General features: G+C 48.0%; 1 protein-coding gene across 5 annotated transcripts in view; it reads right to left on the reverse strand.

The window, feature by feature from the left end:
- MGAT5 (alpha-1,6-mannosylglycoprotein 6-beta-N-acetylglucosaminyltransferase) overlaps nucleotides 1-25,412 on the reverse strand; it is a 374,514-nt gene that overhangs the window by 348,169 nt on the left and 933 nt on the right. For 4 of the 5 annotated variants that reach the window (XM_081243161.1, XM_081243160.1, XM_081243159.1 and 1 more), the window contains exon 1: nucleotides 24,712-25,097. The exons of the other annotated variant lie outside the window; for it this stretch is intronic. The gene's annotated coding sequence lies outside the window, so the exon portion shown is untranslated. Of the gene's footprint in view, nucleotides 1-24,711; nucleotides 25,098-25,412 lie in introns of those variants that run through there. 5 annotated transcript variants of the gene reach the window in all.

Consider the following 25,412-nt stretch of genomic DNA (forward strand, 5'->3'; position numbering starts at 1 on the left):
CTCTTCTCTGCGCTTGTCATCCATCACCTTACACACCAGTCCTCAGACCCCAGGCCCTCTCCTGCCTCTATCTCCAAAATCTCCTTCTGAGCTGGCTCTTTCTCTCATCCTTTCAAAAAAAAACAAACACCAACCTTAACCCGACCTCCTCTATGCCCTCAAGACAGCTCCAACACCCTCCTTCTTTTCTCAGGCTCTGATTCAGGATTTGCAGAAGTCTTCAGAGATTACCATATTGATAAAACATGTGCGCGTGCACACGCACACTCACACACGCAAACCTAGGGGGCTTCACCTCGCCAGGACACTCTGGTCCTGCGATGCACGTGACCTTGGGTTAACTGTGATTAACACTCTGTGCCTCGCTTTCCTCCTCTGTAAAATGGGGATCAGAATAACACTTACCTCATAGGGGTTTTATAAAGAACAACTGAGTAAAAGCACCCCCAGTGCTTGCCCAAGTGCCAGACACACTGTAAGGGCTCAAAGAATGTTATCACTCTGGTGAGGATGACCAGTTCCATAAAACCCACGCCCTGCTCTATGCCAACAGGACCCAGGCCTATCTGGCTGTTCTTCCAGGGCTTCTTTTGGGCTCAGCTTCCAGGGACTGGCTCTCTCAGGGTAACACTGTTTTGGGGATGATATCATCCACTCTCCTGTCTTTATCCACCACCTGATGCAGGCACTGCCCAAACTCCCATCCACCCCATCCTTCCCCTCCAGTTCAAGCTACCTTTGCATTCACGGGGGAGCAACTGTGTTGCATATCAGCAACCCTAGGACCCTTGAGCTCAACATGCCCAAAGTTAAGGGTCACCCTCTTCTCCTACCCCTCTAGCCACCTCTACCCCCTCCCCCACTCCAGTGTCCCAAGATCTCTTGCTGGGACTACTGCAGTAGCCTCTCCCTTGCCCAATCTCATTCGTATTCCTTCCACCCTTTACACTATAGCCAGAACACCCCATCAAAAATCCAAAGCTGCCCGTCACTCACCTGCTTAAACCCTTTCAAGAGCTCTTTCTCCACTGTTCTCAGGAGTGAGCACAAATGCCTTTCCCAGGAGGGCTTCTCCTGACCTCGCCCCATCTCTATCAGCCCCTGCTTCACCCTCTATGCTCTAGGAATAGCTGACTGCTGTGGCAATGCTAGAGTTAGTTCACACGGCTCCCCTGCTTGGCATGTCTTTCCCACCAGATTCTCCCAAATTCTGCACATCTTTCAAGGCTCAGTTCAGGCATCACTCCCTCAAGGAAGGCTCCGCTGATGCCTCAGATTGGACTAAGTACCCCTCCTGCCTGACAGTGACAGACAGTAGGTGTTTATGGGTCTGTTTTCCTTCTTAAACTCCGCCAAAGACCTTGTTTATCTCATCCATCCATCCATCCAACCAACCATCCATCCATCTCTCCATTAATCCCATCTATCCATCCATCCAATCATCTGTCCATCCATCCAGCCATCATCCATTCATCCATCCATCCATCCAACAAAAATGCCTCAAGAGCCTGTATTGGGCCAGGCACTAGGAATACAACAGTTAACAAGACAGACATGGTTGCTGCCCTTGGGCAGCTGACAGTCCAGCAATGGAAACAGTAAGAACATGTGACAGCTACTCCCCCCGCTCCCCCCCACACACACACAGCAGCTGCACGGTGTGAGCTCTAGAGCCAGGCCCCCTGGGTTCAAATCCTGATTCCACCACTTGTTAGCTGTGAAACCTGGGACAAATTACTTCATTTCTCAGTGCCTCGAAAATTAGAACACTCATACCTACCTCATAGGGTTGTTGGGAGGATTAAAAGAGCTAACAGATGTAAATCAGTGGGAAGTAACCATAACCCTGCCTGGCACATACAAATGCTTTCTAAGAGTTAGCTGTTCTCCTTGTTGATGGGGCAACAGGGGCACTTAGGACAGGGCCCCGCCCTAGATGTAGGGCCACGTGATGCATTCGCTTTTTGTGCCCCTATGCCTGACATACAGGTGCTCAGGAAGTATTCACTGGGCCACGCTGGTGAGCCCTGCAAAGATGGTTCAGCATCCAAGACGCACAGAGCTGGAAGTCATGTGCGTTAACATTTGACCCGACTCGCCCAATTTTGCGGAAGAGATGGAGGCTCACCAAGTGAGTTAGCAGGAAGAGAGTGCCGGCCCCCAGATCTCCTGACTTCCCAGCTGATGTCTCCTGCCCTATTCCAAGAAGGCTCTTGTCGCCCGAGACGGCACAGCTGCTCTGCATCTTCCACGGGCTCTCATTATCCACAGCAGAAAGGCTGCGGCTCACCACCTAAGCCACCTCTTTTATCTCCCTGCTTCCCCTTCTCACACCTCCCCTCCAAGCCCGTTTTCTTTTTCTCTCTGTCTCGTGGCCTGTGGTTCTCTTATTTCCAATGGGAAATCTGGCCCTTCTAAAAGGCCACCAGAGATCGTGGTCTTCCTCAGGGAGCAGCTCAAGCAAATCACAGGAGCAGGTGCAATCCCCAGGCCCCCCAGTCCCTCTCCTGCTCCCACTGGATGGGGGAAGGCTTCTCCTCCATCTCCAGTCTTTTTTGGATTCTCCAAGTTTCAGAAGGCAGATCCCCCAGGGCCCGGGGTGCAGCATGAAGGCCCAGTAACAGCTCTCATCTGAAAGCCAGATCCCGTATTTCCAGCCAAACACATAACTCTTACCCATCCGCCAGCTTGCTCTGGTTCCCAGCAGTGGCCTTTGAATGACATGCCATTCTTTGGCACTGCTGACTTGATGACAAGTGACAATCCAGCAGGACATTTTTAGAGGCTGTGGGATTTACAGAACCTGCTCTGCTAGGAAACTCTTCCTTTCACACCTCAACTGGCCTGGAAGGTGGCAAGAGAACGTGACACAGAAAAAATAAATCCTGGAGTGTTGTGTGATGTTCTTTATCACTTTCCGTGGTTGGGCTATAGTATCAGTTATAAGTACCTTGAGCTTCACCTACCTTTGTGTCTGCACCTCTGCTGGGTGTGTTCATACACCTGTGTCTGAGGCTCACAGCAGCACAGAGGCTGGTCACTAGCTGGGGCATCCAATCCTGAGAGTGCAATATATTCAAGTGCTGGGAATTTATCTTCACATCTCACGGTAATGATTATACCACACAGATCTGCCTTGATAATAACAGTCATGAACAGAGTGCTAAAAACAGGGGTAGTAAATTTCATCTCCACACCTTACTATTCAAGAATTCATTATATGACCCTGTATGGCAATAGCCACTGGCCATGAAGATGTTTGCCCTGCATATGAGATGTTATAAGTCTCCCTTTATCTTTCTTGGAAAGGCTGCAGCAGACCCATTCTTTTCAACAACAAAAAAATGGAAAACCATTTTTTTTCAGAAGAGAAAAACCATCTGCCTTCCCAACAAAACCCTTTCTACATTTTGGTATGAAAGACAATCTCTAGTAGACCTTTTTCTTGCCAAAGGGAACTTTTACCTAGCCTAAGGGGAATTTCTCTTTGGCTCTCTACCTAGCGCAGAACTCACCTTCAGAAGTTCATTCAGTATGTGCCTTAACAATTCATTTGTAGATGAGGCAGCCCAATTTAATGCATCTAAAGGAGAGCAGGCAGCCTGGGGAATCAGACCTGAATTAAACCCCCAATCTGCACCTGATTAGTAAGGGGACCATACGTCCCTGTTTATGGCTGTTATCCCAGCTTCCTCATTAATTTAGCAGCACCCCTTTCAGTCACAAAAGTGTTCAGGTTTAGATAATAAATTATATGATCACCTTATATTTATGTGAGTCACTGCAGGCAGGACACTTAACTTTCCCATACTGTGGTTTTACATGTGTTTAATGAAAACAAGCGATTCTAATTTACAGGGCTGTCATAAACATGAAATTAGACAGTGTGCTCAAGGCTTGGTTCCCAGGAGTACCCAGCACTCCCATGAACACCAGCTATGTGCTCAAGAGGTCCACTTTCAGGAAAAAAGCATTACTCTGTACGTGAGGTCTTTAGATTGTCAGTTTGAAGGCGGGACCTGTATTTTCCATTTTTCATCGTGATAAGATCTACAAAACAGTAACGGCATCTGTGTCCAGCAGCTGGACAATTAAAATCCACCAACTCTGACCAGGAAGTGAATCGCTTATGAATATTTTAACTCCTACGCTCTAGATCTTCTGGACTTCATTTACTCTCTCCACAAAGGTAGGGTTAAGATCAAAATTCATCCCAAACCAGACCTGTATGAAAAGGAGGCCAAGTACACGTGGCTCAAAACCAGAAGTGGGGGAGGGGTAAGAGATCCTTCAAACTGAGTGAAAGCCCTACCCCTCAGCCAATGAATCTGGTGAATTTCTTGCTTTCTCTAGCCAAAAAAAGAAAAAAAAAAAAAAAACCGGCCTTACCGATCCAATCATAGGATAGTTCCTCGATAAAAGGATCTGAGGTATCTCATTTTAAAAATTAGGCCAGGGACTTACCTGGTGGTTTAGTGGTTAAGACTCTGTACTTCCAATGCAGGGGGCACGGGTTCCATCCCCAGTCGAGGAACTAAGATTCCACACGCCCCATGGCGTGGCCAAAACATAAATAAATAAATAAGAATTAGGCCAAATAGGGCTTCCCTGGTGGCCCAGTGGTTGAGAGTCCGCCTGCTGATGCAGGGGACACGGGTTCGTGCCCCGGTCCGGGAAGATCCCACATGCCGCGGAGCGGCTGGGCCCGTGAGCCATGGCCGCTGAGCCTGCGCATCTGGAGCCTGCGCTCCGCAACGGGAGAGGCCACAGCAGTGAGAAGCCCGCGTACCGCAAAAAAAAAAAACAAAGAATTAGGCCAAATAGTACCGACAATGTTGCACATGAATCTGTGACAGATCATCATCTCGGGAAGCAATGGAATTTGCTGTTCTCTTTTACAGAAAGAGAGAGAGGAATGCTATCACTTCATTGACAAGCTTGTTAAAGACGCCTATGTTCTCTTTAGTCTGACATGAGCCGTAACAGTATCTTGGAATGGGGCTGCTCCTATTTCTTTAAGGGAGTGGCTTCGACTCAATGAGAAATTTGATCAACAACTAAACCCACAACAACCTGCCAAGACTGAACCAGGAAGAAATAGAAAATATGAACAGACCAATCACAAGCACTGAAATTGAGACTGTGATTAAAAATCTTCCAACAAGGGCTTCCCTGGTGGCGCAGTGGTTGAGAGTCCGCCTGCCGATGCAGGGGACACGAGTTCGTGCCCCGGTCCGGGAAGATCCCACATGCCGCAGAATGGCTAGGCCCGTGAGCCATGGCCACTGAGCCTGCGCATCCGGAGCCTGTGCTCCGCAACGGGAGAGGCCACGACAGTGAGAGGCCCGCGCACTACAAAAAAAAAAAAAAAATCTTCCAACAAACAAAAGCCCAGGACCAGATGGCTTCACAGGCGAATTCTATCAAACATTTAGAGAAGAGCTAACACCTATCCTTCTCAAACTCTTCCAAAATATAGCACAGGGAGGAACACTCCCAAACTCATTCTACGAGGCCAAAATCACCCTGATACCAAAACCAGACAAAGATGTCACAAAGAAAGAAAACGACAGGCCAATATCACTGATGAACATAGATGCAAAAATCCTCAACAAAATACTAGCAAACAGAATCCAACAGCACATTAAAAGGATCATACACCATGATCAAGTGGGGTTTATTCCAGGAATGCATGGATTCTTCCATATACGCAAATCAATCAACGTGATACACCATATTAACAAACTGAAGGAGAAAAACCACATGATCATATCAATAGATGCAGAGAAAGCTTTTGACAAAATTCAACACACATTTATGGTAAAAACCCTGCAGAAAGTAGGCATAGAGGGAACTATCTTCAACATAATAAAGGCCATATATGACAAACCCACAGCCAACATCATCCTCAATGGTGAAAAACTGAAACCATTTCCACTAAGATAGGAACAAGACAAGGTTGCTCACTCTCACCACTCTTATTCAACATAGTTTTGGAAGTTTTAGCCACAGCAATCAGAGAAGAAAAAGAAATAAAAGGAATCCAAATCAGAAAAGAAGAAGTAAAGCTGTTACTGTTTGCAGATGACATGATACTATACATAGAGAATCCCAAAGACGCTGCCAGAAAACTACTAGAGCTAATCAATGAATTTGGTAAAGTAGCAGGATACAAAATTAATGTACAGAAATCTCTGGCATTCCTATACACTAATGATGAAAAATCTGAAAATGAAATTAAGAAAACACTCCCATTTACCACTGCAACAAAAAGAATAAAATATCTAGGAATAAGCCTACCTAAGGAGACAAAAGACCTGTATGCAGAAAATTATAAGACACTGATGAAAGAAATTAAAGATGATACAAATAGATGGAGAGATATACCATGTTCTTGGATTGGAAGAGTCAACATTGTGAAAATGACTCTACTACCCAAAGCAATCTACAGACTCAATGCAATCCCTATCAAACTACCACTGGCATTTTTCACAGAAATAGAACAAAAAATTTCACAATTTGTATAGAAACACAAAAGACCCCGAATAGCCAAAGCAATCTTGAGAACGAAAAATGGAGCTGGAGGAATCAGGCTCCCTGACTTCAGACTATACTACAAAGCTACAGTAATCAAGACACTATGGTACTGGCACAAAAACAGAAATATAGATCAATGGAACAGGATAGAAAACCCAGAGATAAACCCACGCACATATGGTCACCTTATCTTTGATAAAGGAGGCAAGAATTTACAGTGGAGAAAAGACAGCCTCTTCAATAAGTGTTGCTGGGAAAACTGGACAGCTACATGTAAAAGTATGAGATTAGAACACTCCCTAACACCATACACAAAAATAAGCTCAAAATGGATTAAAGATCTAAATGTAAGGCCAGAAACTATCAAACTTTTAGAGTAAAACACAGGCAGAACACTCTATGACATAAATCACAGCAAGATCCTTTTTGACCCACCTCCTAGAGAGATGGAAATAAAAACAAAAATAAACAAATGGGACCTAATAAAACTTCAAAGCTTTTGCACAGCAAAGGAAACCATAAACAAGACCAAAAGACAACCCTCAGAATGGGAGAAAATATTTGCAAATGAAGCAACTGACAAAGGATTAATCTCCAAAATTTACAAGCAGCTCAAGCAGCTCAATAACAAAAAAAACTAACAACCCAATCCAAAAATGGGCAGAAGACCTAAACAGACATTTCTCCAAAGAAGATATACAGATCGCCAGCAAACACATGAAAGAATGCTCAACATCATTAATCATTAGAGAAATTCAAATCAGAACTACAATGAGATATCATCTCACACTGGTCAAAATGGCCATCATCAAAAAATCTACAAACAATAAATGCTGGAGAGGGTGTGGAGAAAAGGGAACACTCTTGCACTGCTGGTGGGAATGTAAACTGATACAGCCACTATGGAAAACAGTATGGAGGTTCCTTAAAAAACTACAAATAGAACTACCATACGACCCAACAATCCCACTACTGGGCATATACCCTGAGAAAACCATAATTCAAAGAGTCATGTACCAAAATGTTCATTCCAGCTCTATTTACAATAGCCAGGAGATGGAAGCAACCTAAGTGTCCGTCATCGGATGAATGGATAAAGAAGATGTGGCACATGTAATACAATGGAATATTACTCAGCCATAAAAAGAAACGAAATTGAGTTATTTGTAGTGAGGTGGATGGACCTAGAGTCTGTCATACAGAGTGAAGTAAGTCAGAAAGGGAAAAACAAATACCGTATGCTAACACATATATATGGAATCTAAGGGGGAAAAAAAAGGTCATGAAGAACCTAGGGGTAAGATGGGAATAAAGACACAGACCTACTAGAGAATGGACTTGAGGATATGGGGAGGGGGAAGGGTAAGCTGGGACGAAGTGAGAGAGTGGCATGGACATATATACACTACCAAACGTAAAATAGATAGCTAGTGGGAAGCAGCCACATGGCACAGGGAGATCAGCTCGGTGCTTTGTGACCACCTAGGGGGGTGGGATAGGGAGGGTGGGAGAGAGGGAGACGCAAGAGGGAAGAGATATGGGAACATATGAATATGTGTAACTGATTCACTTTTTTATAAAGCAGAAACTAACACACCAGTGTAAAGCAATTATACTCCAATAAAGATGTTAAACAATTTTTTAAAAATAAAAAAATAACTAAACCCACAGAAAAATGAAGGCACAACATTTGAAACTATTCGATTCCAATCTTATAATATTTTCTGCGATAAAGAATCAAATAATATGATTCCCATTGTTATTTAATATGATTGCCCAAACTATTAATAGTATTGGATGCGCGAAGATCCCTCCCATGATCAACTTCTAAAGAATTAGAAAGGAAATATTCAGCATTTTCATGTTCTAAATATAGATTTAGAAGCTGTGAGAGGAAAAAGATGCACATGGCAGCACAGCAATGACTCGAGGAATGAGGAACGGTGCAGTAGGCTACTCTGTGGCAAAGTCATTTCCTCTCAGTAGAAGTTTCCAGAAACAGAAAAAGGCTGACGCCACTCCCAGAAATCCAGTTATAGCTGGGGCACAGCCTCTAGGGTGGACTCACTGGGCAGCAAGGTAGCAACCAGGACAAAGGGCACGTCGCCTTAGGAAGCTGTCTACCTCCACCCCAAACCCTGCTTTCTGAGAAATGTCCCTTCCCCCCGAAATTAGGAAAACACCTAGGCAGCCGTTTACGCAACACATTTCTTGGGCAATGGGGTACTTCATGGGGCCGTGCTGTGATTCTATCACTTTGAAGTGCACAAAGAGGAAAACAGAAGTTGCGCTGTACATAGGGACTTCTGCAGAATGTCTGTGGGTTTTCTCCACTTGAAAAGCTGAACCAGAAACCACACCTCTGTTAAGGATTCAGATAATCAGTACTTTGGCTTTAAATGCATCTTGTACCCTGTAGTGATCAATACAAGCCTTGCCGGAGGACTGTTCTGACAAAGCTGCCTCCTTGTATATGATAAAAGAATGACCCAGGGCTTCCCTGGTGGAGCAGTGGTTGAGAGTCCGCCTGCCGATGCAGGGGACACGGGTTCGTGCCCCGGTCCGGGAAGATCCCACATGCCGCGGAGCGGCTGGGCCGGTGAGCCAGTCTGGAGACTGTGCTCTGCAACGGGAAAGACCACAACAGTGAGAGGCCCGCATACCGCAAAAAAAAAAAAAAAAGAATGACCCAAGGGCAAATCAAGCACAATTCTTTGACCAGGTCTAAAAAGAAAAGGAGCCAACTGGAGATAAGACCACGCCCCCTCTACACCCATACCTGGCAGTCTTGGGGAAAGGCTGAGTCACGTGGTGGTCAACTCCCCAGTGAATGGAAAAGACAGCACAGCGGTGGGGTGTGTAGTGTCCAGAGCGCTCCCCAATTCTACTCCACGATTTCTGTACCACCCACCCCTTGGCGGATAGGTGAGATGGTACCCCTTCTCCAAATGTTTGAAATGCATAAAATAAAATACAGAGGATTACAGAGGAAGTCAATTGTATTTAAATATGGTTACCAAAAACTTTTAAAATTGTGACATAATAACACATATGCTTGGGACTTCCCTGGTGGCACAGCGGTTAAGAACCCACCTGCCAATGCAGGGGACACGGGTTCGAGCCCTGGTCCTGGAATATCCCACATGCCGCGGAGCAACTAAGCCTGTGCGCCACAACTACTGAGCCCGGGTACCTAGAGCCCGAGCTCTGCAAGAAGAGGGGCCACCGCAATGGGAGGCCTGCACACCGCAATGAAGAGTAGCCCCCACTTGCCGCAACTAGAGAGAAAGCCCGCGTGCAGCAACGAAGACCCGACGCAGCCAATAAATAAATAAATAAATAAATAAATAAATTACTTAAAAAAAGCCACACATATGCTCGTTTATTAATACATTAAATAACACTATCTAGCAGCATGTAATAACCACCATAATTTCTAAGTCATAATGAACATGACATTTCAAGATTATCTGTTAGCCATCTAAAATCTGATATGAAAATATGGGCTTCCTATTGGTGACAAAGTCGCAGACAATGCTAATATTACTGTGGTTTGTGGCCAACATCCAAAAGTTAAGGGACTGCTCAATTTTGGTTAGAGGTGAGTGAAAATCAAGGTGTAATATCTTCCCATGCAAGCTCACAGATCCCCTTGAATCTCTGCAAAGAGGGCTGCAGTAGTTCACATGAAACTCATGCGATCATCTGATTTCATCCCCTACTCTTACGGCTCTTCCAGAATCATGAGACCCACAACAGAGCCAGAACCCGGCAGTAGAATCAACCACTTACAAGGGAGCAGGGAGGATCTACCACAAGGAGAGTCGGCCGCCCATGGAAGAAGCAGAATGGGCCAACAACTCCACTCCCTTTTTCTCCATCAGTTGTACCCAATGTGTGGGTTACAGTTTTTTATTTTTTAAACGGTTAGTATTAAGAGTTATTTAATTCAGTTGACTCACGGGTGGGGGGATTACTTTGCAAATCATTTCCCCTAGTGCTGTGTTCTAAACGTTATTAGCCCCAGAGTTCAAGGCTTATAGCAAACTTCTAGCACCCCTTTACTCCCTGAAATCAAATTCTTAGATAACCTTCCCAAACACATTTTCAAACATACGTATTTATTGCTTTAATAGTAATATAAGTGAGAATAAATGGAAAATAATTTATAACAAACTGAACATGTATTTCAATATGCAATTAGTTGGGCAAGACCAACCTAGAAGGCTTAAGAAGTTGTTAGGTGCTTGTACTTTACATGAAATCAAAAAACAGGTGAGTTGTACAAGTGTGGACTGCCACAGGTGATATGGTGATGTCATGGGGGGGGGTGTTTTTCCAAAATGGCAAACACCTCTTGGTAAATTTCTCAATAAAACAAAGCACAATCTTCCTTCATTGACTGGAAAAGTCAACGTTTATTTGCAACATGCAAAATACTCTTCATGTATAAGTTAGGTCTCTAGGTTCAGGTAATAAATGGGTTTTGTCATCCACAGTCTTCTTGTTACCAAATTGGCCCACCAGACCTGCACCAGGCAAAGCCCCCCTCGTCTTCACCAAGGATGCTCTTTTTCAGATTGGATTCGAGTAGCCAATAATTAAACCAATGCTGAGACTGGAACAGCACAAGCTGTATTCAGTAGCCAAAGACTGGAGAAGCGGGAACCTAGTTTGCAAATCAACTTAACCCAATTCCTGCAGAGACACCAAATATATAGGAGGGTGGAGATTAAAGATTGGGATTTGGAAACAGTGGGAGAAATATTGTTGAGTTATCTGAGAAGAAGGGTGTGGTTTGGACCTGGAACTGTACCAACTCTCCTTTTCAGTCATTGCATGGGCTTTTCCAGTGGCTGTTATGGCAATCGTCAAGTGTCATGGCGCCTGTGGGTGTGTCATTTAGCATGTTAATATATTACAATGAGCATATAATGAGGCTCAAGGTCTACAGGAAGGTAAATCTTCTGTCATCTTGGGCCTAGTTGATTCTAACCAACACTTTTTTTTTTTCCTCTTTGCAGCTTCCACCTGAAACTTAGGTCAGATTTGGTTTCTATTCAAGGGAGGGGCAGGGGTATGATTCTGGGGCAACAGCCATGGTAATAGTCTCATAGTGAGACACAGGATACACGTAGGGGTGTAAGACTATTCTACCCATCACAGATGTTGGCATCCCTGGTCCCCATCCAGTAAATGGTAGTAGCACACCTCACTCACTGACAACCAAAACCGTCCCCTAAATTTCTAAAATGCCCCCAATAAACTCCCTAGAGCTAGCCAAAATCCACATTGCAGTACCCACGCTCTGGGTGACGTCAAGCTGGACCACTCAGGGGACACTCCCCAGGAAACTTGCATTTGCATAATAAGAGAAAGATCAGTCTTGCTGAGTGCCTTACCCAGCAACAAGCGCCCTTACCCAGAGTTCTGCCCTTGGGACACAAAAAGCAGAACAAGGCAGGGAAGAGAATTAAGCAGTGAGGCAGATGGAAGCAGCAAGGAAGCAAGGGGGTTCCTGGGGTCCCCAGAGCTTTGATCCCAGGCTGCTGGCAGCTCACCGCTCTGCTCCTGTAGCCGTGACGTGAATTCTCCACTTGTGCTGAAGCAATCTCCAGCGGGTTTGTGTTGCCAGCACCCAAAAGAGTCGTTATTCATTACACACGTCCAGTCACCTGCTGGGAAGGCCACCCACCTGAACTAAGGAGGGCAGCTCACATCAAAAATGTTTAGAAGAACCTATTTTTTTTCAAAGAACCTACTTTATTTGGGGGACACTGCTCAGACTTTTACCAAAGCTCCCCATGCTGGACTTGAAGCTCATTTGGTTTTGACTCTGTTCTTACTGCCAGTAAATAAATGGGCCAGTGCCCATTCTTCATCTGGCATTTCAGATTCTAGAAAGACAGATCCACATCATTCTGAAGCCTCTTCTGCCTCAGCTCCTTCTCATCAGTCTCATTAGCCACACAACATAAATAACAATGTTGTCCTCCCCTGGCAGGCTTGGGAAAATTTAGATATCGGAGAAATTTAGCCTTTAAGGGCCCAATTAGATATCTCAGTAAAAAGAAAAAAAATTTTTTTCCAGAGACTTTCCAACTCTATAAGCCCAGGGTTTAATGTCTCTAAATTTTATTATGCTCAGAATTAATATCACCCTAATTCAGAAATGTGACAATAAGGACCAGTTGCCAGAAAGGTGTTCTAAAAGAACCCAAGATGACTGTTTTTCAACCTCTTCCACTAATGGACTCCATTATATCACAAAAAAAGGCACTGCTGGAATCTAATGAATAAATAACTAGCACTTGAATAGAATTTGTGTCCATTTTAATGCCAGCTACTTTCCACAAGAAAGCCTCATTTAAATTAGAAAGCGGGGAGAGTGGGGGAGCATGCTTATAATGAAACACTTTCGAAATGCTTGAAAAGTTTCCTATATAAGCCAATCAGGTATAACATTAAATAGCAAAAACTTAATTGTTGAATCTAAGTGAATAAACCAGAGAGTTTGAGTGTAACACAGGAAAAGGGTTAGTTTTCACATCTGCCGGATTTGTTTAGTGTAATTTCTAGAAGGGTTATCAGGAGAGCTAATAGTCCCTTGAATGGTGTGTCTTCTAAATGGAGGATCACAACTCACCGATGGGTTATGAAACCAATTCAGGACAAGGGTCAGAAAACTTTGTCTTCAAGAGCAGGAGAGTAAATACCTTAGGCTTTGCAGGCCAGGTATCTCTGTCACAACTGCTTGACTCTGCCATTGTAACTTGAAAGCAGCCATAAACAATCTTTGCATTCCAACCAAACCTTATTTACAAAATGGGCTGCAGGCCACAGCGCTGACTCCTGACCAGCATTTTTCAGCAAATCAAAGAGTAGAAAACATCAGAGGCCATGAGAGATATAAGGATAGGTACTATCTCATGAAAGTTTTCTTGCTGCTATACACACATGTGTATGTGAGTTCTGGTCAATATGTATTTCTCACTGTAGATTGAGGGTCAAAAGCCACCATATTAGAAATGATAAATAGTTTGAGAAGAAAAAAACAAGTCTTCTGACTGAAACTGATAAGAGTTTACAGGACTTTCATGTTTAAAAAACAAGAAAGAGAAAAGGGTAGATATAATGGGCAAGTTCTTAGGCCTAACGTATAATCTTAAAAGAATATTTTAAAATATATTAAAATTTGAAAAAAGAATATGAATTAGTTACAAGTAGTCCAAAATGATCTTCAAAAGGATGCTAAAACTGCTTCTTATGCTATGCAAATAATCTGATCTGAGCTGTGTATCAGTTAGCAATGGCTGCATAACAAAGTTCCCCCAGAACTCTGTGGCTTAAAATAATCATCAACGCTTTCCACAACTCTACAGGTCAGCTGGCTGGTTGGTTCTGATGACCTAGGACAGGCTTAACTAATCTTAGCAAGATATGCTCAGGAGACTTTGAGCAGCCCGAAGTTCAGCTGGGGGCTGGCTAGTCCAGGAGAGCCTCAGCTGACGCAACTTGGCTCATTCCCCTGCATCTCTCAGTCCCTCCCTTAGACTAGCCCGGGCACGCTTTCATGGGGATGGCAGGGATCTGAGCAAGCACGCCTAGCTGTGTAAAAGGTCAATCAGAAACTCGTAGGCTCTGAAACTGTTTATATGGCATCTGCTAACATCCCAGGAGCCAAAGCAGTCACGTGGCCAGTAGTGGGGAAGGGGAGGGATGGGGACTAGTAAGTTACAAGGCAAAGAGTGTGGATACACGGAGGCCATTAATTGGGGCCATTAGTGCAATCAATCTGCCACAGACGTTACTTACTGTTTGTCATCACCTTGGCAGAAGCCGAGAGATTTTACATTATTTTAAGCTTTCCCATTACCATTTCTCATTTTGGTTTTCCATTATCACTTCTAAGGCAGGAAGGCAGAGTGAAAAGAACATAGGCTTTGGAATCAGTGAGATTCAGTTCTGCAGCCTGGCTCTGCCACTTCTGGCTACATGACCATGGGCAGGTCTCCTTTGCACCTCAGTTTCCTCATCATAAAAATAGGACTATTGGGCTTCCCTGGTGGCGCAGTGGTTGGGAGTCCGCCTGCCGATGCGGGGGACACGGGTTCGTGCCCCGGTCCAGGAGGATCCCGCATGCCGTGGAGCGGCTGGGCCCGTAAGCCATGGCCGCTGAGCCTGCACGTCCGGAGCCTGTGCTCCGCAACGGGAGAGGCCGTGGTGGTGAGAGGCCCGCGTACCGCAAAAAATAAAAATAAAAAATAGGACTACTAACATAACATCAGCCGGAACATGAAAAGTGTGTAGTTCAATGTCTGGCCACCTCAGATCTCAAATCTTAGACACTGTTTGCAAATAGTTAACTTAAATATATTCAAAAAGATGAGGAACAAGGCAATAGGAAAATTTCCTGCGAAGTAAAGTTTCTCGACAGAAAAGTACAGTTCCTTTACATAAAGACTAGAAAACCATTTCTTTACAAAGAGTTTTAGGGACTGTGGCAGCAGAAAAATGGCCCCCAAGTATGTCCCCATTCTAATCCCGGAAGCCTGTGAATACAGGACAGGTGTGATGAAGTTACAGACCTTGAAATGAGATTATCCTGGATTATCTGGGTGGACCAATCTAATCACATAGATCCTTAAAATCAGAGAATCTTTCCTAGCTGTGGTCCCAGCCTGATGGCAGAGGGACACGGAGTCAGCCCAACATTGCTGGTTTTGAAGCTGGAGGAACACGCAGGAGCCTGTGAATGTGGGTAGCCACTAGAAGATAAAGGGGCAAGGCAAAGGATTCTCCCCTAAAGCTTCCAGAAGGAATGGACAACTTGATTTTAGCCAGTAAGACCCGTGTTGGACCTCTGACCTACAACATAACATAATAAGACAATAAGTATGTGTTGCTTTAAGCCACCCAGTCTGCTGTTATTTGTTAAAGCAGTAACAGAAAGATGATGTAACTTGTCATCTTTATACAAAGGCTGACAACGAGGAAATAGAAAAGTCTCTCTTGAAGCCACTGAACCAGGAGGAAGAAACTATGGAACCTGGAGAACACTAACCAGGCATGGCAGCAGAATCGGAAAGCTGTATCTGATTCTGTTTATAAGGGCAATAAAAGAAAAGGCAGTATGACCGAATAAGCAACTCATTATCGAGGAAAACACTTTATTGCAGGCTACAGGGAAATACAATAAAATCATTATTTATCCATACAATCTCCAAGGATCCCCTGGCTATAGCTGACAAGCATGTACTAGGGGAAAAGCCATATTTTAAAAATACTTCCACAGAAACTTTCTACAGGTTTCATTTAACTGATGGCTATTCCAGAGATATGCAGCTCCAACTCTGATCACTTCCACTTCTGTTTATGGATAATAGGACAATAAGGTAACAAGCCCTAATGGTGTGTGGACATGAACACACACACACACACACACATGCACACAAAGTCTCAATTTGTTGGCCTTCCTGAGCCCACAAATAATGCTCACAGGGGCTTCCCTGGTGGCGCAGTGGTTGAGAGTCCGCCTGCCGATGCAGGGGACACGGGTTCGTGCCCCGGTCTGGGAAGATCCCACATGCCGCGGAGCGGCTGGGCCCGTGAGCCATGGCCGTTGAGCCTGCGCGTCCGGAGCCTGTGCTCCGCAACGGGAGAGGCCACAACAGTGAGAGGCCCACGTACCGCAAAAAAATAAAAAATAAAAAATAATGCTCAGAGTGGGGGAGAAAAAAGTGTACAAAAAGTCCACTGATTGATTTGAAAAACAGAACTCCAAACGGGCACAAAGAGGACCCCCAAATTAGGAATACATCTAAGAATATTCTTAAGGACGGATTAAAGAAACTACAGTAGATGAGTGTGCTGGGTTCAGCCCGGAAGTCACACTAGTAGAATCCCACAGATGCAGGAGACACTAAGAGATGCCTCATTTGATGGATGAGAAACCAGAACCACCCAGCGCTGAACTGACCTGCCTGAGGACAGCCCTCTAACTGCGGAGAGGCCCCACCTGCCTGAGCCGCAGCTAACGCATGACGCCACGCTGCCCAGCTGATCACGTGACTCTCGTGTCGGGCCCTGCGCAAGGTTATGCAGCTTCCGATCATACCTACAGAGCTCCAGACTCCTTGCTGCGAAACCCCTGGAGCCAGATGTAATTTCCTTGCTGCGAAACCCCTGGAGCCAGATGTAATTTTTTAACCAACCTGGGGGAAAAAAAACTCTCCCTTTCTGGAGCTCCCATCAGAATAGGAAATAAGGAATGGTGAAATATAGAAGAAAGTTGATAACATTTGCCTGTACTAAATTATGTACCTTGAAATATTACCCACATAATGTCACCTTTAAATCTAGCAAGCACAATAGTTAGGCATCACAGAAGGGGAGGAGGGGGAAATGGACCATTATTAGTCGCTGGAGCTGAGAACTCTGTTAAAGAAGGTAGGCCATCCCGATGGACAAAGGGGCTGGAAGCTATGTTTGCAAGGATCTCACATCAAGTCCCCACTTAGGGCTGCCTCTAACCTTGGTGGCTTTGAAAAATTCTAGGAGATGGGGTAAGGGGAGTATACAAACACAAATACTAAGAAAAGTATGGAAGGAAAACAGAAAGATCATACTTAGCAAGAGGCAAAGACAGTGCTTTCTTAAACAAGATGTGTAAGAGAAAGAACCGGTCATTTAGAAAACTCCTCAGTGGGGCTTCCCTGGTGGCGCAGTGGTTGACAGTCCGCCTGCCGATGCAGGGGACACGGGTTCGTGTCCCGGTCCGGGAAGGGACACGGGTTCGTGTCCCGGTCTGGGAAGATCCCACATGCCGCGGAGCGGCTGGGCCCGTGAGCCATGGCCGCTGAGCCTGCGCGTCCGTAGCCTGTGCTCCGCGGCAGGAGAGGCCACAGCAGTGAGAGGCCCGCGTACCGCAAAAAAAAAAAAAGAAAACTCCTCAGTGGAATAAACACTAGTAAATTAAAAAAATCAGACTTGAGGGCTTCCCTGGTGGTGCAGTGGTTGAGAGTCTGCCTGCCGATGCAGGAGACGCGGGTTCGTGCCCCGGTCTGGGAAGATCCCACATGCTGCGGAGCGGCTGGGCCCGTGAGCCATGGCCACTGAGCCTGCGCGTCCGGAGCCTGTGCTCCGCAACGGGAGAGGCCACAACAGAGAGAGGCCCGCGTACCGCAAAAAAAAAAAAAAAAAAATCAGAGTTGAAAATAACAGACGGTCCCAAAAAAAAGCAGCTGCAAAGAGACTGATATCAAAGTCTCTATTCTTTCAACATAGTTGTTTCAAAGGGAAGCAGCGATGAAGGTATATAAACAGAATTTGGTCCAGCTTGTGGCAATGCAAATTCTTAGCCACTTTCCCCCGGGCACTGTGCCACAGAACCACAGAACTCTGTGAGCCTGGTCATCTTCTGCTCTTTGAATCTCAATTTCCCAAGGGGGGGAAAAAAAGCTTCACTAGGGGAAGCTGGCTAAGCCGGTTATTTCTAGGCTGAGAAGGACGGACCGTGGCCTCTTATTTCTTAACATACAAAAACACACATCCTGGGGCCTCCCTGGTGGCGCAGTGGTTGAGGGTCCGCCTGCCGATGCAGGGGATGCGGGTTCGTGCCCCGGTCTGGGAGGATCCCATATGCCGCGGAGCGGCTGGGCCCGTGAGCCATGGCCGCTGAGCCTGCGCATCCGGAGCCTGTGCTCCGCAACGGGAGAGGCCACAGCAGTGAGAGGCCCGCATACCGCAAAAAAAAAAAAACACACACATCCCAAAAGATAGTGATCATAAAGGGCTGGTTCTTCTTAGGTAAGCATTTCACCTGTCTACTAAAGATTCTGCCAGCAAAGGCAAAAACAACTTGAGTATTTCCTCAATCTTTCTTTATTCAACAAGGGAGTTTTACTTCTTTATTCTACACTTCCTTTGCCACATGTGTAAGATTATACAACTTTAGGACTGAACAGAACGTTGGAGCTCGTTCAATCCCCTCCTACTTTCCAACATAAGAACTGAAGCCCAAAGTGGTCATATGGGCTGAATTAATGTGTTCTTCATTTACATACTGCTTTATAACTGAACTTAACTCTTCTGTGTGGGCCCTGACCAGGCCTAGACTTTAAACTTTTGAGCAGCTAGGGACTATGTATTAACCAGAAATGTTCAGAATCAGGAACAGGTGAGAGCAGTGTCATGTCTGATGAAGCCCAGTCATATGTAAGGAATAAAATGAAAGGAAATGGTGCTTGTTGGCACGCTGAATGGGAAAATTCCATGAAGCACGAAAATCCCGGTGGTCGGAGGAATATTTTGCAGGGCCTTAGCTCTCTTTCTAGGATCCCACAGACACTAAGGGAATGTCTTCCCAGGCCCTTCCTTGGAAATGTTGAGAAATAGCCCTGACTCCTCTGCCAGGTTACCCCCGGCCCACCCCATGCTCCTAAAGGGTGGAAATCAACACTGAGAGGGGCCAGGAGCTGTAAGACACAGCTGCAGAGACAGACACAGAGAGACAGAGAGAGAGAAAGAAAAATGAATATTTCAGAGTGAAATGTAAAATCCATCCCAGGCCAAATTCCTAAGATGTCAAACTTAAAAGGTGACATGAGCAAGGGAGCACCTCATGTAAAGGCACGTAAGTTGCTTACATCCTCCCATTTGGGGCTGGAGAAAGGAGTGGGGCACACCCACCTGTTCCCCACCAGATTGCAGAGTGAGGCTGGGTGTGAGCACACAGGGTTCTGGGAGTGGGTGGGACAGACGTCAAATGACCATCACATTCTCTTCCTGGGTCATTTCTCTAAACAAGGCAGGCACACATCTGTCATCAGCTGTTGTCACTGTCCCTGAGGGACCAAGGCCCAGCTTGGCCACTGCTGTCAGCCAGGGGGACTTCGAGCAAGTCCTTCTACCTCCCTGCACCTCCAGGACCGCAGCTAAAAATAGAAAGGACGCAGGGAGATCTCCCTGAGGTCCCTGCCAACCCCTGACTGCCTAAGACTCCTCTTGGCTTTGGTTGGAAAGCCGGCGCTGGCCAGTACAGGGTGAACTTGCTAGCCTAAACAACTAAGCACAGTCCAGCTAACGCGGGCTCGGGACCTAGACCACCCGGGTTGGAATCCTTACCCTGCCGCATGTGGCTAGCTATGCGTGGCCCTGGCCAGCTTAAACAACCTCCCAATTCCTCAGTCTCTCTACTGTGGAAACTGGGAATAACAATACCATCCACCTCGGCGTTGTAGCGAGGCATAAATGGGATAGGAAAGAAGCCTTTGCAATCAGGTCACCTCTAGAAGATACATTTTTCATCACCATCGCTCCGAGTTTCCTCGCCCACCTGCTCTCGACATTTCTCCACCCAGACACACCATCTCCGCTGATCACCAACATAACACACTCCCATGGGTGGACGGAGACATGAAAGAGATCCAAAACTATCATAGCGGAGCACTGTTCTGTGTGGGATATTAGAAAAAGCATCTTACCAGCATGCCAGGCCTTAGAAGCGGCTGTGCCGAGAATGCAGCCCTAAGGAGTGGCGCTTAAGCAGGAGTCGGTGGGCGAGCTTAGGCAGGAGTCAGTGGGCGGTACCCATGCTCTCAGGGGCCATCGCCCCCAAATCACAGAGGGTGTAAATCAGTGAGGCTGTTATTCTTCTACCGATAATGCTGAAATGCTGACATTTTTGAAAAAGTAAATCAGTTGCAAACACCGGTACTTAACTCTTAAGATAACAAAGTACTTGCATACACCTAGCTCCTGAGTTCATAAGCAACAGGGTGGAGAAATACTCCCTAGCCATCCTAGGTAACCGCCCCAGCTGAGGCCAAGGTCCAGCAGGTGTTAACTGTTGGGGGTGCCCATTTACAGGGAGAACTGCGCCCTGCCCCCGCAAGCCCAGCCCAGATAGCTCATCCCTCTTGCTCGTCCAGATCTGTGAGGCTGGACTAAGGGCCCGGATAAGAAGCACCCTGTTCTCTTTCCAGAAGGTTGGGTGTTCAGACAAGAAAGCTGTGGGATTTTGAAGAAATAAAGTGATTCCTCCAACCTTTCCCATGCACACATACAGCTTTCCAGATATGACAAAGTCGGGGAAGGAGGCACTTCGTTGTGGAAATGAAAAAACAAACACATAAATACAACAGTCCAAGTGGGCAAACAGAGATGGAGTCCCAACTCTTCCAGCTGAGAATGTGGTTACAGTACTAAGGCTCCTGGGACCCATTTTGGCAGCTTTCCAAGAGCTATTAATTTGCCTTAATATACTGAAAGAGAAGGTGAGATGAATTAAAAGTGAGACGGTAATTTTGAAGGAGGATGTACGTCTTCATACCCAGCACCAGCGCCCACCATGGCTCAAGGTGGCTGCCTGATAAACACCCCGTGAGAACCCACAGCTTGCACTGAGATCACAACTATGCTTGGACTTTTCGTGTTGATCCAGGATGTGACATAGTATGGGGACATGGCTTAGATTAGCAACTTTAAGAAGAGGGGGTTAGGGAGATCTTGACTCAATTTCAAACAGGAATTCAAAAGTTTAGCCATTTATTCAATATCCTAGGATAAACCATAACAGAAAAGAATATAAAAAAGGAATGTCTATATGTGTATAACTGAGTCACTTTGCTGTACAGCAGAGATTGACACAACCTTGTAAATCAACTACACTTCAATTTAAAAAAAATGTTTTTTAAGTGAAGTCATCTTCTGGCTATTAAGAGTGACTCTATACTTCAAAGCAATTATGAACTTTAAAGGCAGCCTAGTAAAACATGCCCTGGCAAGTACCAAATTTATTTCTGACCCAAACCTCTCCACTGTCACCCACCTGGCAATCTCCCCCAAATATAAAGGTATTACCTCTCTTTTTTTTAAAGTATGTAGATTCTGTTTTTGTTTTTGTTTTTTTTTTTTGCTGGATTTTAGTTCCCCGAGCAGGGATCAAACCCGCACCCTCAGGGTGAGAGCGCACAGTCCTAACCACTGGACAGCCAGGGAATTCCCTAAAGTACCTAGATTCTGAAACACACACACCTTCCTTCAGCCAAAACTATGTTACTTTTGGCTGACACCTGGTGTCACCTGACACCGAGACCCTCCCCCAAACTTTGCCATCCCCCATAACAAACCCCCAGAGATAACGCTCCTGACAGCACGGGCTTTCCGGAGAGCTACTGTGACAACATCGGCACAGAACGCCACCTCCAACCACCACGCCACCCTCTTACAGCCCATAAGCCAAGACACACAGAGAGGACGGAGTAAGAGTCCTCACTGCTCTTCAGGCCTCCAGGGAAGGAGCACAGCAACTACCCGCCTGGAGGACCAGAGTGCTAAAGGACAGGAACTTTCCAACCCAAGCAAGACTTGGGGTGGGAAAACAGCTCTGGGCAGTTTTCCAGACATCTCTGCAGGGGACACTGGTCACTGTCTGTCCCCCCCTCCCAAAATCAACCTGAGAGTGACTCTGCAGTGACTTAGATCCCGAACCACATGGAACATTAGGAAAAGTCATGTCAAATATCAGAGTGACATCTAGAATGATCGCGAGGAGGCTCACTTCTCAGTGGAGGAACCAAAGGCGTCCCCCCCTCGGCTAGGATCACAGGGGGACTCTGCTGTTGCAATGCTTTTGGAGGCCAGCTGGGCAGAAGGCTGGCTGGTTATTTTTAAACTGAGAAAACTGAATGGGAAGGTAGCAAATTTGAATTCTGGTGATCTCCTGAGGCCCCTTCCAGCTCCAAGATGCTACCAAAGAACACTGCATATGCACATACATATGCACATGCTTCTTTATAAAAACGTATATACGGATGTGTGAATATATATAAATGAGTACTATATTCACACTTCCAAACACAAAGCACTTGAAATGCGCACTGCTGAGGCGATTCAGAGGCCCACGAGGCCGGAACACAGATGCAACTGGCAGATCTGAGCAGAGCCACCAGCCCTCCTGCCACTACAGTCGCCTTAAAACCAACCTGCAGCTGCTTGAGTAGGTGTGGACCCTGCCAAGCCCCAAACCAGGACTGCAGACTCCTTTCTTCCAGTGACTCTAGTCACAAGTGTCCCAAACTCAGGAAGGTAGGCTGGAACAAAGAAGGGGAAGATAAGAAAAGCCCAAATCTCTGTCCAGGCACCCGGCTCTGCCAGCGCCAGGGATCGGAGCAGACCAGCATCCTTCTCCTCTTCCCCCGTCCCTCCAAGAGGCAAAAAGGTCACCCTCTTCCCCCGCTGCCATCACCTCCTTGCTCAGGGCCTCTCCTCTTCAAGTTGACCGCACGGACATCAAGTTGGTAACTGGAGAAACTAAAAAGGCCTCTAGAAAGGAGAGCTTTGCTCTAATCCTAACCAAGCCAAACAAATTTGAGGGAGCCTATCTCAGCCCTGAACAATAACAGCAAAAAGAATCTGTGGTTGGGGGTGGGGGGGAAGGTGGTACGAAAATTTATTTATTAAGAAAGATCTGTGATGGTGTGCCCATCATGAGAAACAGTTTGGTGATTGGTGATTTTCTCCAATCAAAGACAAGGAAGTTCTAGTCCTGAGTCAAGGCTCAGGATGTGGGTAGCTAAACTGGGGAGGGGGTGGGGGTAGGTGGGCTGTAGGGGGTGTGTCTCTCGGAGTACAAACCCACCAAGTCCCTCAGGTCCTGACAATGAACGAGGGCGGGGCGCACCAGCTTCCCACTTGCCTCTCTAGAGAATGAGATCCTGCCTCTAACACTTGGATCTGAGTTGTTTACAGGTGCAGTGCTGTCCTGCCACGGAACCCCGCACAAACCTCAGCTTTCCCCTCCTCAACTTCACAGCCCCAGAAGTGCCCAGCCTTCCCTAACTGTGCCGCCAGAGCCGGGTGCAGACAGCGGCGTCCGCCCTGGGCCGGGCCTGGCAGTCAGTGTCAGGAGTACCGGGCCACAGACCTCGACTCCGGCATTTCTGAAAACCTTATGCGTCTCCAGGTTACCGCAGCCCCCAAGCGCCCAGCACCCCGTTGGCGCTCCAAACGCGGCCGGGCAATGCAAGCGCCACCTCTTCCCTCTTCCGCGCGGCAGCTACGAAACCACGGCATTGTGTGTGACAGCGAGTGTGTGCGCGAACGTCCCCGGGCTCACACACCCCCTTCCACCCGGTCTGCTCACGGCGCCCGGTCTGTGCGCGCGGCGAGCGCATCGCGAGCCGGTGCCCCCATCAAGAGGCCTCACCGGCAGGCCTCTGGCCACCCGGCCTCGGACCTGACCTCGAGAAGCTGGGGGTAACGTCCACGCCCCCATTCTCGGCCGCGGGGGCGACCGGCGAGAGCAGCGCTGGGAGCCCAGCAAAGGCGAGGCAAGGGCCGAGGGGACGCGAAAGGGCGACTGGCGGGCGCCGCGCCCCCAAGTTTGCCAGCCGCGGGCCGGGAGGGGGCCAGGAGGGGGCCGGGGCGGCTCGCGACTCGGCAGGAAGTTCCCAGGGCTGCACTGAGCATGCTCTCGGGGATTATGTGCGCGGGTGTGGGCTCTGCGCTCCCCGCAGCCTCTCCGGCCAGGCAGCCTCCGGAGCGCGCCGGCGGGATCGTGGGCCCACGGAGGTCCCTTAGGGGTGGGGGGCACCCCCGGGCTTCCCTGTTCCCCAGGACCAGAGCGCCCGCCTGCCGCATGCCCCTTCCCCCGGGGCCGGGAGCCAGCCTCCCTTGTTGTTCCTCCCCACTGGCCGGTGGCTGAGTCCGCCCTGCGCGCCCAGGTCCCGGGGACCCCAGCCCGGCCCACACCCGCAGCGTGACCCCACCAGGGTCCTCCGCGGTCCGAGCGCCCCTCTACCATCCCTGGCCGCTCGCCTCCAACCCGCGCAACCAAAGCCTCCTCCGGACAGTCCCTTGAAAAGCCCAAACCCCCCACTTCCCAGGGGCCATGGGGGCCTGCAGTCTCCCCTGGGAAGGGGTTGCCCCGGGCAGGCGGGCGCCTCCAGGCGCGTCCCCGGCTGCACTCCCGGCTCTCTCAGAGCGGCCGGGGCACCCACGCAGGCGGCGGAGGGGCGGCGGGCGGAAGCCCCCAGCCGCGCAGCCCACGGAGCAGACTCTCCCCCCGCCTCCCGCGCCCAGCTCCCCGCGCCCTCCGCGGTCCCCTCTGCGTTCATCTCCCCGTGGAGATGGAAAGCTTCGACGCGATCGCCCCGACCCACTGGCTCTCACCTCCTTGTTGAGCAGCAGCAGCAGCCGGGAGTGCCTGCCAGCTGCCGTCCCCGGGGGGGGGGGGGCCCAAGGCTCCGCGGGGCACGGGGTCGCGGCACCCCGAGCCTGCGGCGGGGCTACCTGGGCTGGATCGAGCCCGGGGCCGCCGCGGCAGCCGCGGGAGCCGCAGGGCCGCCGCCGAGCGGGCCGCGGCAGGGACGGTCTGCAAACTCTCAGCCCTGGCGGGGCCGCGCGCGGCGCGTCCACAGTCGGCCTGGACACTGCAGAGACGCTCCTCGGGGGCTCAGCTGACCAGGGAGGGGGTCTGGCTTCAAATTCCTCCTACCCTCCCCTCCCGACCTCTCCTACTTCTCCCCTCTTCTGGGCTCGCAGCTCTCTAAGACAGGGATTCCGGCCGGGGACGTTCGGCAAACTCCCCGCCCTCCCCGCGGAGCGCTCAGCCAATTCGGAACGCCCCAGCCTCTCAGGGGCCGTCTGCAAACTCCCAACCCTGTCGGAGAGGACTTTACCAACCTCTCAATTCCGCAGCCCGAAGGAAGTAAGGGAGACACTTCGCGGCCACAGATAATATCCTAGCAAGGTCAGGGGCAAATGTGCAAATGTTGATGTGACAATGCATCCTCCAGAGAGGTGCAGTCCAGGCCTCTCAGCACCAGGGGCCTTCCAGCAGTTAAGCCCAGTGACGGGAGATTATGGACTCA

The sequence above is a fragment of the Mesoplodon bidens genome (assembly GCF_964165515.1).
Source record: "Mesoplodon bidens genome assembly, chromosome: 8".
NCBI lineage: Eukaryota > Metazoa > Chordata > Mammalia > Artiodactyla > Ziphiidae > Mesoplodon > Mesoplodon bidens.